At 47.6% G+C, this 14,352-nt stretch overlaps 1 protein-coding gene across 1 annotated transcript in view; it reads left to right on the top strand.

The window, feature by feature from the left end:
* Positions 1–14,352, top strand: part of LOC126875079 (eukaryotic translation initiation factor 3 subunit M) — a 77,721-nt gene that overhangs the window by 51,707 nt on the left and 11,662 nt on the right. The gene's annotated exons all lie outside the window — the stretch shown is intronic.

Below are 14,352 nucleotides of genomic sequence, written 5' to 3'. Positions count from 1 at the left end.
CGAGACGCGTTTTTCCTTTGAAAACGCGTGAAGGAGCGTTATCCTCGATAACGCGGCGTCGATAGGTCACCGCGTATGCCTACGTTTACCAGCATCTTGCCTATTACGGTGCGTTCATGCCAGCCGAGCGAACGCTCGCTCTTCTCCCACTCTGGTAAAGTTTGATAAAATGAAAGTGCAAACGAGCGTTTGTTCGTCGTTCGATTATGCCTTCGCGGCCAACGAAAGCGTCGCTTAAACGGAACGACGAGTGAAACCACAGAGATATAAAAAACGAAGCTGCCGTTCGAACATATGCAAATACGTCGATTTCTTGTTTACACCTTGGTTTTTCAATTTTACTGCAGCGGAGGATTGATAGGGTTTTTGGTTCTTTCGCGACGAAAAAGGCCAGAAACTTTTCCCTTCTCGTTTCCAAATGCGATAGCTACAAGATCGCGTAGAACGAGTGCTCTTCGACAAGATTCTCGCCACTCGTCGATCTCGATTCAACGTCTTGTTATCGAGTTTAGAGAGTTGGCGAGTATAACGAGTGGCGTAGCATCTTCGTCACGCGTTACACGATCGATCATACTCGAGGCTGCAGCCGCTAAGTAAATTACTCCGATTCGCAGACATACGATAGGTTACGACTACAACGCGATCTAAAGTCGTCGATTCGTAAGCGACGCGACGCTTCGAATAAGTTGACAGCGCGGCGATCACGCGTTAACAAAATCACAAATCAAGGAGCGATCGCGTTCGATTGGCGATAGTTGGCCGCGCGACTAGCTGTTCGCGTGAATGCCAAGCGTAGTTTTAATTGAAACAGATAGAGCGATCAGCGAGTAGCGGTTAAACGCCTGGTGGGACGAGTAGCGTGCGCGACCCTTCGACGAAAGGGCGCTTGCTGGACGTCGAGCGTGGGGGATGTCTCGAGCGCGGTATACCCTTTCGTGGGATTATTCGGTGGGTAATGTATGGCAAACATAAATCACGGAATACGGGACGACCGGACGGCCGTACCTACGTGAAACTCACTGTCGACGATGATCCGCTCGACGCGCGGTTCGGTTAAACTAATTGCCGAACACTCTGTTCGCCACGCCACCGATTCGTTTTCTCCACCGCTGGTCCACCTTTTTCCTCTCTTTTTCTTTCTCTTCCTTTTTTCTCTCTTAACTTCGGTCCCTACCGACGATCCAGCAACGATACGAGATCGCTGTTCGGCTCTCGTCGAACGCGTACGACCGCAGAACGTTCGAGTTTAAAGAACGTCGGTCGGTCGGTCGGTCGATTCGATAAGAAGCAAGAATATCTAAAAGAAAAGGAAGGCGTGATAGCACGTGGCAGTCGGTAGTCGAGGGTGTAATTCTAATTACGCGGAGTATCCCGTTGCAGATTTACGAGGTCAGCCATACACGTGTACGAATCACTCGTGCACCCTTTCCACGTAGCCCTGTGACTTTTCTCCCGTGCTACGCCACTCCATTTACATATGAATTAAACTATTACGCCCCATACGGCAACCGCGTTAAACCGCTTCGCTACCGGCTCTCTTCCGCTGCTCCTGCCAACCTGTTCTCCGCTCCGGACTGCAACCCGTTGCCTATTGCCCACCACTTGCTTCCCATTACCCGTTACCCGTTACCCATTGCCTATTACTCGCGCGCGATCTATCACCGCCAAACTCATTTCGTTTCGCGCTTCTTTCTTCCGTTTTCACACCGCTTGGCCTACGATTCGACCCGATCCACCCTTTCTCTCTCTCTTTTTTATTTTCTATCTCTGGCCGCAGAAAAGGCCAAAACAGCCACCCTTTATTTTCTACTCGAACCGTGACTCGCCGAATCACCCCTTTCGCTTTATCCTTGATAAGTATAAACCGGTCCGTTAATGGAAACCACTTGAATATTTCATCTTCTTCTGCCGTGATGAGCCGAGCCCGCGTACAGTCTGTCCAATACGGCTTCCAAAGCGGCTGAAAATTCGCTAAATGTACCTACTGAAAGAGAGAGCGCGAAGAGAACGAGAAGAGAGGCTTACCTCGGATAAGAATTACGTCTTCTCGCTGACCGAATCGCGAGGAACCGCGAACGAAGGAGAACGAGCACGATTTTATCGCCAGATAAGATAAAACGTATCGCTTGTAGATAATTGTAGATGTTTAAGTCGCGGTGATTTTGTAATTTGGTTAATTATCAACTCGATTGGAACGCCGTGTTCGTCCACGTGAAACAGAAAGGATGAAAAATGAGAGAACGAAGGAAGAGGAAAGGAAGAGCGACAGGGCTGGCGTGTTTTTTCGCTGCTGCTACGATCAATTGGAAGAAACGAAAAGCTCGCGTTGATTCGTGGAACAACGGTCGCGATACCGAACGAAACGAGAGATACCGAAACGACCGCGCCGATGACCTCGCCTGTTCTACGGGTTAAAATCGATAGCTCGTACGGTCGAGCCCAAGTTCGGTACAAAACACTCGTGTTCTGTTTAATATTGCAGGATGCGAGCTAATGCGCACCGGTCTCGTTAATGCCAACCCTTGCCTCGCTTCTACCACAGACACGACTTTGTTGTCGCGATAAAATCATCCGCTTTCCGCGTTTTCCACTCGCCGACTCGTAACGACGCTCGCGTAAAATCCTAAGTCTATGTTTCGAGCGCATTCTTCTCGTGCGTTACGCGCAACGTTGTTTCTCGAATAATCGGAAAATAGAGGAAAGCCGAAGAAAGAAAAGAAAGCGAGCGAGACTGGTCACGTTTGGACGTGTGCGTGCCACGTTAAAACGCAGTTATCCGTTCGTTAATTCCGACGATCAGAACGTTGCTAGCCAGAATGTCGGGGTTTGGCGACCCCTTTTGACGGCAGTGTCGGTAACCACTCCATGCGGTAGCGTACTAATTGCAGCCACGGATGCCGGTTACTGCTCTTCGGGGTTAATCCTCAGCGGCGTAAGAACGAGAAACGGAGATGTGGAAGCGACGCGTAAACGCCTACTTTTCCACGATCGCTACGCCTTTGCGGTCAAAGAGTTGCGGTAAACTCGTCCGAGGAAACGCTTACGAACCAGCCGTTAGCGCGGTTACAAGATTCTTGGTAATTACGTGTGATTAATGCCACCAATTAAAGAAACGCGGTAGAAACGTTTGTACCGTGTGTCACGAGTTCTTTTTCCATCTACCTTTACTTACTCGCCCGATTCTCGTCTTGGTTCGTTAATTACTCGTTTTCTTCCTTCCTTCCTTCCTTCCTTCCTTCCTTCCTTCTTTCGTTCCTTCTTCTGGTTCGCTTCGTTTCATAAAGGTAGAAAACTCTCGCTAACTTACTCGTTTAATCGTTGAACTACGATCGTACAACGTACGTGTGTATGAAATTTTTGACGCGTCATTCGCTAAGAATTTGTCACAACCGATAGGATGGGAAACACTTGTTGGTTGACTCGCTGCAACAATCCGAACATAATACGATACTTTCTAAAGCAATTCCGTCGGTTCCCGAGAGAATTTTCCTTCGGATTCGAGTTTCGTTCCGTCCCTGAGAATTTATGCGCGTTTTCGAGGGAGACGAGAACGCGGAAGAGTAGGGGAGCGACCGCACGCGAGTCAACCTATCGCTTACCCGTTATTTATTTCCCAAAATTTGAAAATTATACCGCATTTAATTCACCATCCTTCCCTCCTTCGCCTCCCTCCTTAGTGCCCGTTTACTACCTCCGTGTTTTATTCATGTCGCAATAAATAAGGAACAAAAGAGTAGTTTGTGAAAAACGCGAGCGCGAATCTGCGATTTTTCCTCTCCCGCTCTTTCGTTCTCCCATAAGCTCCGTACCGAGCGCCACTCGATACTCAGCCTCACAACTCACGTACTATAATATTCTTCGTTATTCGCGTTTCTTCTAATTTCGTGCCGCTTTTGCGCCCATCCTTCGACGAGGTTAGCTTCGGCTTCGTTTTCGTCAGATCTGCCGAAATCAGACTGAACAACCGATGTTCTTACAACATCCTAACGTATCGCAAATATGCGTAAACGCGTGCGGTTCGACACGCGCTTTCGTGTCAAATCGAAAAGTGTTTGAAGAAGAGACGGAAACTAAGAAAGAACCGAGACGATCGAGGGATTTCGCGTGGCGTTTCGAGTCTCGAAAGCATTACGTGGTACGACTACCGCGAATCGAAACGCGACCGTTCGATGCAAGATAGCGGCGTCGTGTAGGAAAAGAAGAGAAGCGGAGAAGCGCGGGTGGTGGTAGGGAGCCAGAGCCAGGGATTATTAATTTTTGGAGAGTACGGTCTTTCGCAGTGAAACGAGGACGCGATGCGACGGTGGAATAGTGGATCGAAAGGGGGTAGAAGATAGAAGGAACGGGCCTTGGCAGATGGCACCCGAGGGGATATCCTTGTCCAGGATATCAAGGGTTACCCATCACCATCGCGCGGGGACGGCAAACGCGCGCAAGTAAAGGGTAACTGATTCTAATCGCGCGCCCTCCGCGCTGTAACCTACTACGTTACTATGATGAATGAGCGAAGCGCCTCGTGACTACCGAATGCTCGGTCAATGTGGCACGAGATATTAAAATCCGCGTGATCGATCTACGTCGTACGTCGTACGTAAGTATGTACGTCGTATGTACGTGGTACGTAGCGCGATACACGCATCAGCCGCAAGTACTTTAACCTGATCTTTCGCTTTACGTTCGTGTTCCACTATACGCTTAAATACACGCGTCAGCGAGAATCGACGTCTAAATAGACGGAGCTATCGATGTCTGGACGATTCGTAGACAAAGGGAGAAGAAGGCTGGTGAAATATTCTCGAATCGTCGCCGCGTCGACACCTATCTCCGCTCGTGGAACGTTTCACCGACCAACGCAAAGTTTCCACGATAATTACCGTCGACGTGATAATTCGCCACTGCTACTTTCGCTGGTATCATGTACCTATTGCCCTACGGCTGAATCGGGAAAACCGATGAAAAAATTAACCCGGGTCGAGAAAAACGAGCCGGTTATAGGTATATAGCGACTACCAAACGCAGAATCAGATACGGAATTGCGAACCATTTTAATACGACGCCTCGTAATTCATGCGACGGGAGGACCGCGCATTTTTATTGGTACGCGCCGATCGAGATAACGATCTAAATTGAATCGGATACGAGTACGTTCTGGCGTACCGTTTTCATAAACACGGTGCGCAACACGAAGCCCAGCCAACGGCCAGCCAATATTTTTACGTCGTTCTCCACTGGCCACTGCCAGAATCAACTTCGAAAAGTCCCGATATCAGCGCGTCAACGCGTTTCCGACAAGTCACCGAACGATCGGTGGGACTTTGAAACTTGAAGGGGACTCGTTCGCGCTCACCAACACCGATACTCTCGAAATTCTACGTTCGATCTTCTCTCGATGACGTATACGCGCTCGTTTGCGCGATCCACGATCATCGACTACGAGTGTACGCGAGGTTTCTTAAACCGACAACCGGAAAGATAACTGTCGGATACCATCTGCTAACGACGCGTTCGCTACCGATCGCAACCAAGAGCGGATCTGCGAAAGAGAGGAACCGACCGCGGCCGACCGAAACGATCTCTTTCCCTTCTTCCTTCTCCGAACGCGACAGACAATTCTACTTGGGATAAAATCGGTCGAAATCCTCCAAGGGCCACCATCGACGCGGCCCGAGAGAAGGGGAGATGATTCAGAGATATCGCTCGACATAAAACCCTTAAGGTTCAAATTTGCATGTTACAACCTACGTACCCCACCTTACGGATTTTCCCCCGCGGTAGACTTTCGACTTGGACCGCTTCGACACTCCTGCCACTGTCCGCCTTCGTCACATCCCCGAGCTTAGTCTTATCCCTGCTATTTTGAATGTAAGATACGCTCGCCTATCTTTTTTCTTCCTTCCTTCCTTCCTTCCTTCCTTCCTTCCTTCCTTTCTTTTTACCTTCCTTCCTTTCTTCCTCCCTACCTTCCAACCTTCCTTCCTTCCGACCTCCCCCTCTCCCTCCTTTCTTTTCTCCTTCTTCTCTTCCATTCGTTCTCTCCCTCTATATTCCTTGTTTCTTTCGTTCTCTTTCTCTTTCTCTGCGTCTCGTCGTAGTTTTATTCCACCTCGTACATCGGCTTACCGTTTCGTCGCCGTTTCAACAGTGTCATTTTTAAGCTTCCTCGCATCGACGATTCGTCGACAGATTTCCTTGGTTTAATCGCGTCGCGTTCCCGAGCGAACGTGTCTCCGACATCCGACACCGCGATATAAACTTCGATTGGAACAAGTTCGTTCGTTTCGAATTTTTCTAATTTCGGAAACACGTACGATAAGACGCTATACCACGAGCGATATAGAGAGGAAAAACGATAAGGAAGAAAAGGAAAAGAAAGAAAGAGGACGAATACCGTTTTAATCGGGATGAGATATAGGTCGTTGCCGTAATCTACGAGTATACGAGTGCGCTGGAGTAGGCTCGCCGTAGATCCAACGGCGCACCAAACGATAACTATTTGTCGAAGGGCACCCCTTTCGTTTGCACAGACTGCGCGAAATCGTGAGTCGGAGCACGGTCGATGGCGGTGGCGAACGGTTACGATTAGGTTGTTGCGCATATTCGGATACCGCGCCGCAGCGATCTTCGCAACGAGCACCGATCCCAAGTGCCGTGTGCGTACACGGACCGTGGTAACGTAAATTAAAGGACGTCGCGTAGTTGCCTCCACGGCCAAACAAACTTGTCGGATCTCCCTTGTTTACCTACATCTCGTCAAATTGAACCGTGCTGCCTCTCTTTCGACTACTCGGTCTACCTTCGTGTCTCTATCTGCGTCGTCTCCGTCTTCGTCTCTGTATTTCCGTCGTCAGTCGTCGCACAAACGCGCCGCGATACGTCTTCCGTATTTTCTACCTCCCTTTCCTTTGCCCCAAACGTACCGTACTCCGTTCAGAGTCGTCACCGTCGCAGCGCAAGGATCGTTATCGCGCGTGCCAAACCGATCGCTTCTTTCGAATCAAACGCAATTTCGTCCGCCTTTTTTCTTTTCTGTCGCTGTACGCACTTTGCCGTACGAACAACTACGGCCTCGACGCCCTACGCTCTTTAGAGAACGGCTAAACTAAAAATGCAAGAAAGAGAGCGGAAGCAGCGGAAGGAAAAAAGACGCGTGTATATTCTTTCGCAGGCTATCGATTCCAGCACGGTGGAACGACTCTCGGGAATGACGAACGACCGTGCGTGCCACTCGAGGACAAAAGTTTCGTATTCCCGCGGTATTCGTCGGCCGTTATTTATTTCGACAGCGTATTATTGTTGTTTATTATCTAAAGTTCGGTACATTTAACTCGCCATCGTTTCACCGGCGGGAACAACACGGGAGGAAGGATTTCCAAGTAGAAGAATCTTTCTGCCGCGCCGTACCGACTGAAAAGTCGCAGCAAGGGATAAAATAAAGTTCGATCCTCGTCTTTCGCGCGTTCTTCCGTATTTTCCTCGAAAACTGTGACAACGCGGTATCCTAGTTACGGCACGTGCATCGCGACGCTTCAACGTCCGGCTGTATTACGCGACTCGAGTGCACCGAAAGATATTTCGACAGGAAATCCGATAAGCGATCGACCGATGCTCGATTATTCGAGATACGTCGAAACGAAACACAAAACCCGATTCGGTTTGCATCCGTGCGGTAACGTTCATCGTCGGCTTGTCAACCGAAACGTGTGACCGAAACGATCGCGTAGCGATCCATCGCCGGTCGTACAGACCGATAATTATCACCAGACGCAGATGTTCGCTGGAAAATCGGAACGCGTTCACACGCGACCGTTCGGACACGACTACCGGCTACGCGTAAATCGTACTGCGCCACCTGTTTGCGCGACAGTCACCATCTGCATCGACGGCGCAGCGATTCCATCGCAGATCGTTCGTGTCTCGTCACCTTCGACTCGGACCAAGGACCAACTTTTCGAAGAAAGATCCGAACAACCAGCCGAGATAGCAGACTGGACGAGAATTGAAATCGAATCACGCGAATTACGCTAATGAAGCGAACGTATCGTAATAGCATTCCGCATGACGCGACGCGACGCGATGGTCCTAGCAAGGCTCATGTACGATCGTACGGCCGACCGACCAACAACCGTACAATCGGAGGAGGAAGGGGGCGAACAGTGAGATTTACCCTAGAGCCCCGGGCAACCGCAACCCCCGAGCGATTTCGATTATCGATAGCACTCGTTTTAAAACACCCTGTGTGTCGATTCGTCGGGCTCTCCGCGCTGGCCCTCGTCCCCTTCCATCCAACGAAACCCTCCCTATTCTTTTTATTCCCTCCTCGTTGACGGACGCAACGCGACGCGACGCGATTGTCACATCGGAGAATCGTAGTCCCCCCCCCCCCAGATGCCATTCTAGATCCGTTCGATCGGCTTGGCGATTCGCGGTTTCCGATTCTCGGTTACTCGTTCGTAAACACCTGCAGCTACACCCTGTACTCGTAAGCCCACCAACCGACGCATCTCTCTTTCTCTGCCTCTCTCTTCGTTTCGTTAGTCGGCCTGTCTACCTATTATTGGCGTTTCTACCATCCATCCGTCGCATTCTTCGTATTCGCGTTCTCTTACATACAGACGTATATGTACGTGTGTGCGTATACTACTTTTATCAACGTCGGAAAATATCGTTCACCTTTTTCCAGTACGGACAAAAGATGAAAAGACTCCATAAAGTTCTGTTTTCTCCTCTCTTCGTTTTCGTTGCTTATTCGACAGAACGGATTCTAAGCTTTTCTAAGCCGAGATCGTAGAGATCGCGATACTCTAGCCTCGCGAAACTACCGAAACCGACGTTTGCCGACGGGTATCGTTCCATTAGAGGCTGGGTCGACAATAGACCCTTAGCAGACGATAAGGCGAGCGACTTTCGACAGGGTGCCGAAGCGTTCGCGTCTCGTTCCATCTCGTCTTTTCCCGTTTAGTCTCGTTTGCTCTCGGGGGAACGATCGCTCATCTCGAAATACCGTTTGTTCACAGTGCGCCCGATGCGGTCGTACCATCCACCCGCTCAACCGAGACCCTCCTCCATCCCCGACACCTAATCTTCGCCATTCCGTGTCAACTATCTTACATCGATCATCCGACCGATACTATTAAATTTTTTCCTACCGTAAAAGTTGAACAGTCTCGTTTGCCGCGGTATGTTTCTCGTTGTACTTTGTGATTCCATTTTAAGCAGAGAATGGCAACGCGAGGACGATCTTTACCCCGTCGAGAGTGTCCGCCAAGGAAAGCAACCGAACAGCCTTTTATGAAAATGACCACTTAAGGAAAGAAAAAGCGAAACGAAATAAAAACTAATGTATGCGAATGGTGGTGGATGGGATATCGGCTCGATTTACATAGTCCGCGCGAACCGACGCGGCCCGACTCGATTTGCCGCGGGACGAACAACGGGGAACACCGCTGTTTAAGAATATATCGATGCGCCGTTACGTAGACTAACATAAAATTGCTTTTACCTCCTATTAACAATTCATATTTCTTGCGCGAAAATCGTCCGCGATAAAAAGTTAGCGACAGGGAGATTTTTCTTCTCGTGATATTTCATGTTGAAGAAACGACGAAATAGGGAAGCAACGAGCAAGAGAAAGGGGAAGAGAGTGCGTCCAAAGACACCGAAGCTGTTTCGAAGTAGGAGACGATTTTTGGAAAATTCGTAAATTTGGTAGGTAGGTTTCCAGCGAATGAAAGAGTTCGTCGACGAAAGCACGATAAAATTCGTCGATCCGACGCCCCCATCGCTGCTCGATGATTCGTCGTTAGGTTCTTGACTGTTGCCTCGGAAAATCTGTTCGATATAGAAATCGACCCTTCCCGGAGAAGCATTGTATGCGGATCTAATTACTTCCGGTCGGTCGTCCGCACCGCTCGATACACGCATATCCGGGATATTACGAGTCGTAGGTCGAATCTGCGCGAGAACGTTCTAAACTCTAAACCACTGGTCGACAGCTGCTGGCTGGCAAATATTTTTCGATTTTATTCGTTAAATCGTTGAACTTGGCGCAACGACGACATTCGACTTCCATAAAAGTCGTTCCATTTCGCCGACACATTCCTTACATGGTTGTTTCGTATAACGTTTGAAATCGCCACTCGTTTCGAGGCTCGTCAAATTGGACGATCGGTAAAAGCTCGACGAAACGAGATTCGAGATGGGTGGTTCGACGATGAAACGTTCGACGATGGGAGAAGAACGGTGCTAAAGTAATGCTCGTGAGTAAAGCAGTAGTACCGAGTTAGGAATGCTTTGAACTTGCCGCAGCTTTGTCGCGAATCTCTTACGCCCTACGTTCCACGTTCGACACACCAACGCGCCGCTCCTGCGTCAGCTACCGTTTAATATTTCCAAAGTGCTTCCACCGTAGTAACAGTAAATCCACTGATTTACGGATTACGTGCTATCGAACGTGACTACGTTTTTTGATCAACGGAATCGACTTGCTCGATTATACCTACGAGTATGTAATTATATCGATCGTAATCGGTCGATTAGTTTCGGTCCTCTTCTCTTCTTTTTCCGTTTCTCTCGTTTTTTTTTTTTTTTTTTTTTTTTTACAATTTTACGAGGAAAAGTAGAGACTGCGATTAAAAGCCCGAGATAAAAAAAAAAACCGGGGGAAAAAGAAAAGAGAAGGAGGAAGAACGAAGACGACATAGAGGGTAGTAATGTCGTTGAAGAATCCCTGCGTTGCTTTGACGCTCGTCACTCTTCGGGATTACGGTTAAGACCAAGGTGGTGGTCGTTCAACTTTCTATCTCTCGTCACTTTCTAAGCGCAGTCGTCTGTAAAAAACGCGAAGCTCGCTTTTTATTCAGTCAAAGCCAAAGTAGAACGCGCTCGCGCACCGCGTGCTTTGATCTTTGAGAACGTCTTTTCGAATCTATTAAGTACTTTTTCCGAATCGAACGACTAAATAAGAGAAATCCACTATATACGGATGTATAATATATGTTGTGCATATACGTACGAACAAACGATTATTTCAATTACAGCGAGATAAATTTCACGCGATTCGTACGTACTAAAACAATATTAGAACGATGAAAATAGCTTTCGTTGGGAATCGTTATTCGTTTACCGTGAAAGAGACTCGACCCGGTTCTCGTATTCCTGACGCGTTTCTAGATATAGCAACCAACAATGTTCTTTTATGTTCGCGAAGCGAGATAAGCGGTCATTTTTCACGGATATATAAATGCAGGTTATTAATACGTTCGTATTACGGGGCACATAGAGGAGGTAATTAGCTGACGGTTCATCAGTCACTCCGGCACGTACATAACAGCCATATCCCTGACGCATCGTTGCCGTTCCGAAGCAAAAAAGTGTTGATCCTTCCCGAGCGCAACAACGACCTGCAGGATACCGGACGCATTAAGAAGCTAATGAAACGTCGGATCGTACCTCCAGAGAACCTTCTGGACGCGACGTTCTCTATCGATTCTTAATCGCCTTGTACGCAGATAAATCCTTCCAATTCATCCTCCTCTGCTCGATTTACCTTCCTACCAATGGAAGTGACAAGTTATTTCAACGAGATGCGACAAAGTATCTGGTACGGAGAAAAATAAAAACGCTGGAAAGGAGACGATTCGTTCGGTACGCGAGTCGAGCTACTCGATTCGCCAAGGCTCGATGATACGAAAGTACGGTGAACGCGATAGACATCGGATGATAGGCATTGTAAGCTCGCGTTCTTTTATTCTCTGATCCAACATCATCGGTAGTTAAATACCGAGAATGACAAAGATAGAACGACACGTCGATTTGCCAGTACCCGCTTCGCTCTTTCGTATCGTTTTTCTTTCTTTTTCGACTGTTTCTTATAAAAATATAAAAGATGCGCGTAATTTGAATGGCCGCGGAATATCGGTAATCGATCGAATCGTATTTTAAGTAGCGAAGAAAAGAGAAAGAAGCGATCCGACGAGGGAATTTCGGCCGATTCGATCGGTTCTGTCGAAGGGAGCACGTTGTCTGGCGCGTGCGACCGTAGAAAGGTGAGCTTCCACCTTTCAACTTCATGGGGGTGGTTTCTCGGTGATAAAGTGCAAGGAGAATCGCGCACGAGGTCACCCCGACAGCGTCCCCATTGGCAGCCCAGTTTCAAGCTAGAATCGTGATTGGTCGAAGGTCGTGGGTCGCCTCACCTACCCTCTATCCAACGTGACCTCCCACGCGAACTCGCGAGATAACTACCACCCTTCCACCTTTTCCGGGTTTCGCTCGCCGTTCGCAGCATCTATATCCCTACCCTACTCGTCCTTTACCAGTTCCATACCACACACACCGTTCTTCCTACCATATTCGCCTCTACGGTGGCCGTAGTCGTAGTCGTAGTCGTAGTCGTAACCGCTCTCCTATACGGTTTTCTTTGGAATTTCCTTTGAAAGACCCTTGCTCGATAACTCGTCGTCGCATGACCACGATCGTAACCAGTACCCGTACGACGGATCTCTTTATCTTGATTACCAGCTCGACGAACGTTCGCACAATGCAAATACACGGTTAATTATTCTTAGCTACGAACGATTCGTCTGAAAAAACCGTTTACGAGGCGCATTTATGATCAGTTTATCGCTCAGAAGCGTACTCGACCGATTCGATTTCCACGTCAACGGGACGAACGAACTACGAATTTTAATAGAAAATCTTTAAAACTGTTTTGCAATTCGAAGGCTAATCGTCGCGTCGACTGTTCGTATTAACAGCGTAAGCAGGCTGTATGCGAGATACCATTTGCTGTTATTTGGAAAAGTGCTATTCGCGCATCTGCAACATATGTAATTACTCCAAGGCAATTACGAGCACGCCGCTACAGCCTGCTTCTTGTCTTGGGAAAATGGATTACTTTCCAACTGATTCCATTAACGCGATCCCGATACATCGCCTGACGATCGAACGGTCTATCGATTGTTTTCGCGTTTAGCTTTAAACAGCGAAATGAATCGTATAAAGGTCGCGCAAGTTCTGATCGACTCGCACCGATTGAACCCTAAATACGATTCCTTTCCATCGATATTTATCGATTTCACCAATCTTTATTTTGCGTCTTTATTTATTTTTGATTGTGTCGACGATCAACTTGTATCTCCTCTCATACCTTGAAATATTGCGCGAAATGCAATGCAATAACGACAAGACGATAATAAAATGGAATCAACGCGGAATGTATGTACATCTACTTAACTGCGAATCCATAGTCAACTCAGTTATCGCGATAACGATTTTTACGCGATATACGCGATATACGCGATTTTTACGCAGAAGTTACCATTACGATACGAATCAAGGTCGCTGTATTTTTCTCAGATACATCACGACGTATGATCGAATTTTTGAAATCGCGATCTTTACAGAGTTGAACTTATAGAGACACGAACGAAACGTTTATTTGCATACGCTTATACATACATACATATGTATGTAATATCTTTATACATTAATAGCGCTAATCGAATCTAGTGATGATCGATAACACTACATATTCTTGCAAAATGTTCTGATGTAATCATCTACCATCAAATATATATATATATATACGTATGTATGTATATTTATTGTTAGATAGATACTTATGCTCGCGCGCGTACGGAAATGGCCAACCATATGTAAACAGACAAAAGATCGGGCGACCATTGGTACGATTGCTTCGACAGAGAGCGGCAACTTCTGGCTGATGGAGAAGCTTCGCTTTTCGTGGCTTAGGAGAAGCACTATTCGCACGTGCATTTCGTCGCCATTCAGGTCTATGTCGACATCGACGTGACGTTGGCGCCGATTCTCAAGGGAAACGCATCGACGTCGATTATGTTTGCCCCAAAGACCAAACCGAATACATACACCGAAATCTTCCAACCGGCCGAATCAAATCTACCGCTTCGCCTCGTCCGACTGAATATCTCTGTTTACATTCCCGACTGCCACTCTAATTAATTATCAAACCGTCCCCAATAATGCACCACCCGATGCTTCTTCAAACGCGCTACTTTCTCCCAGTCGCAGTCCCCCCCTCTCTCCTCTCTCCTCCCTCCCCCCTTTTTAATTGGAAATCTTCTTTCAAACGGTTGCGTCGATAATCGTTACTTCGTTATTCTCTCCACGTCACTGGAACCTTCCTACGGACGATAAGAGTCAAGAGTCATGTATCTGTTTAGAAGATATCAGCATAAAATCGTGCGTATATACTTTATATCAAATTCACAAGAAAATTATCTTCGTGAAACGTTTGAATTCAAAATTCAAAGAAATCGAGAAGATCGTTTAATGGATTACACTGTGTTTAAATTGGCAAAATTAAAATAGAGT

This window comes from Bombus huntii, chromosome 2 (assembly GCF_024542735.1).
Source record: "Bombus huntii isolate Logan2020A chromosome 2, iyBomHunt1.1, whole genome shotgun sequence".
Classification (NCBI taxonomy): domain Eukaryota; kingdom Metazoa; phylum Arthropoda; class Insecta; order Hymenoptera; family Apidae; genus Bombus; species Bombus huntii.
The sequence above is the reverse complement of the archived record's forward strand: the minus strand, read 5'-3'. Positions and strand labels throughout refer to the sequence as shown.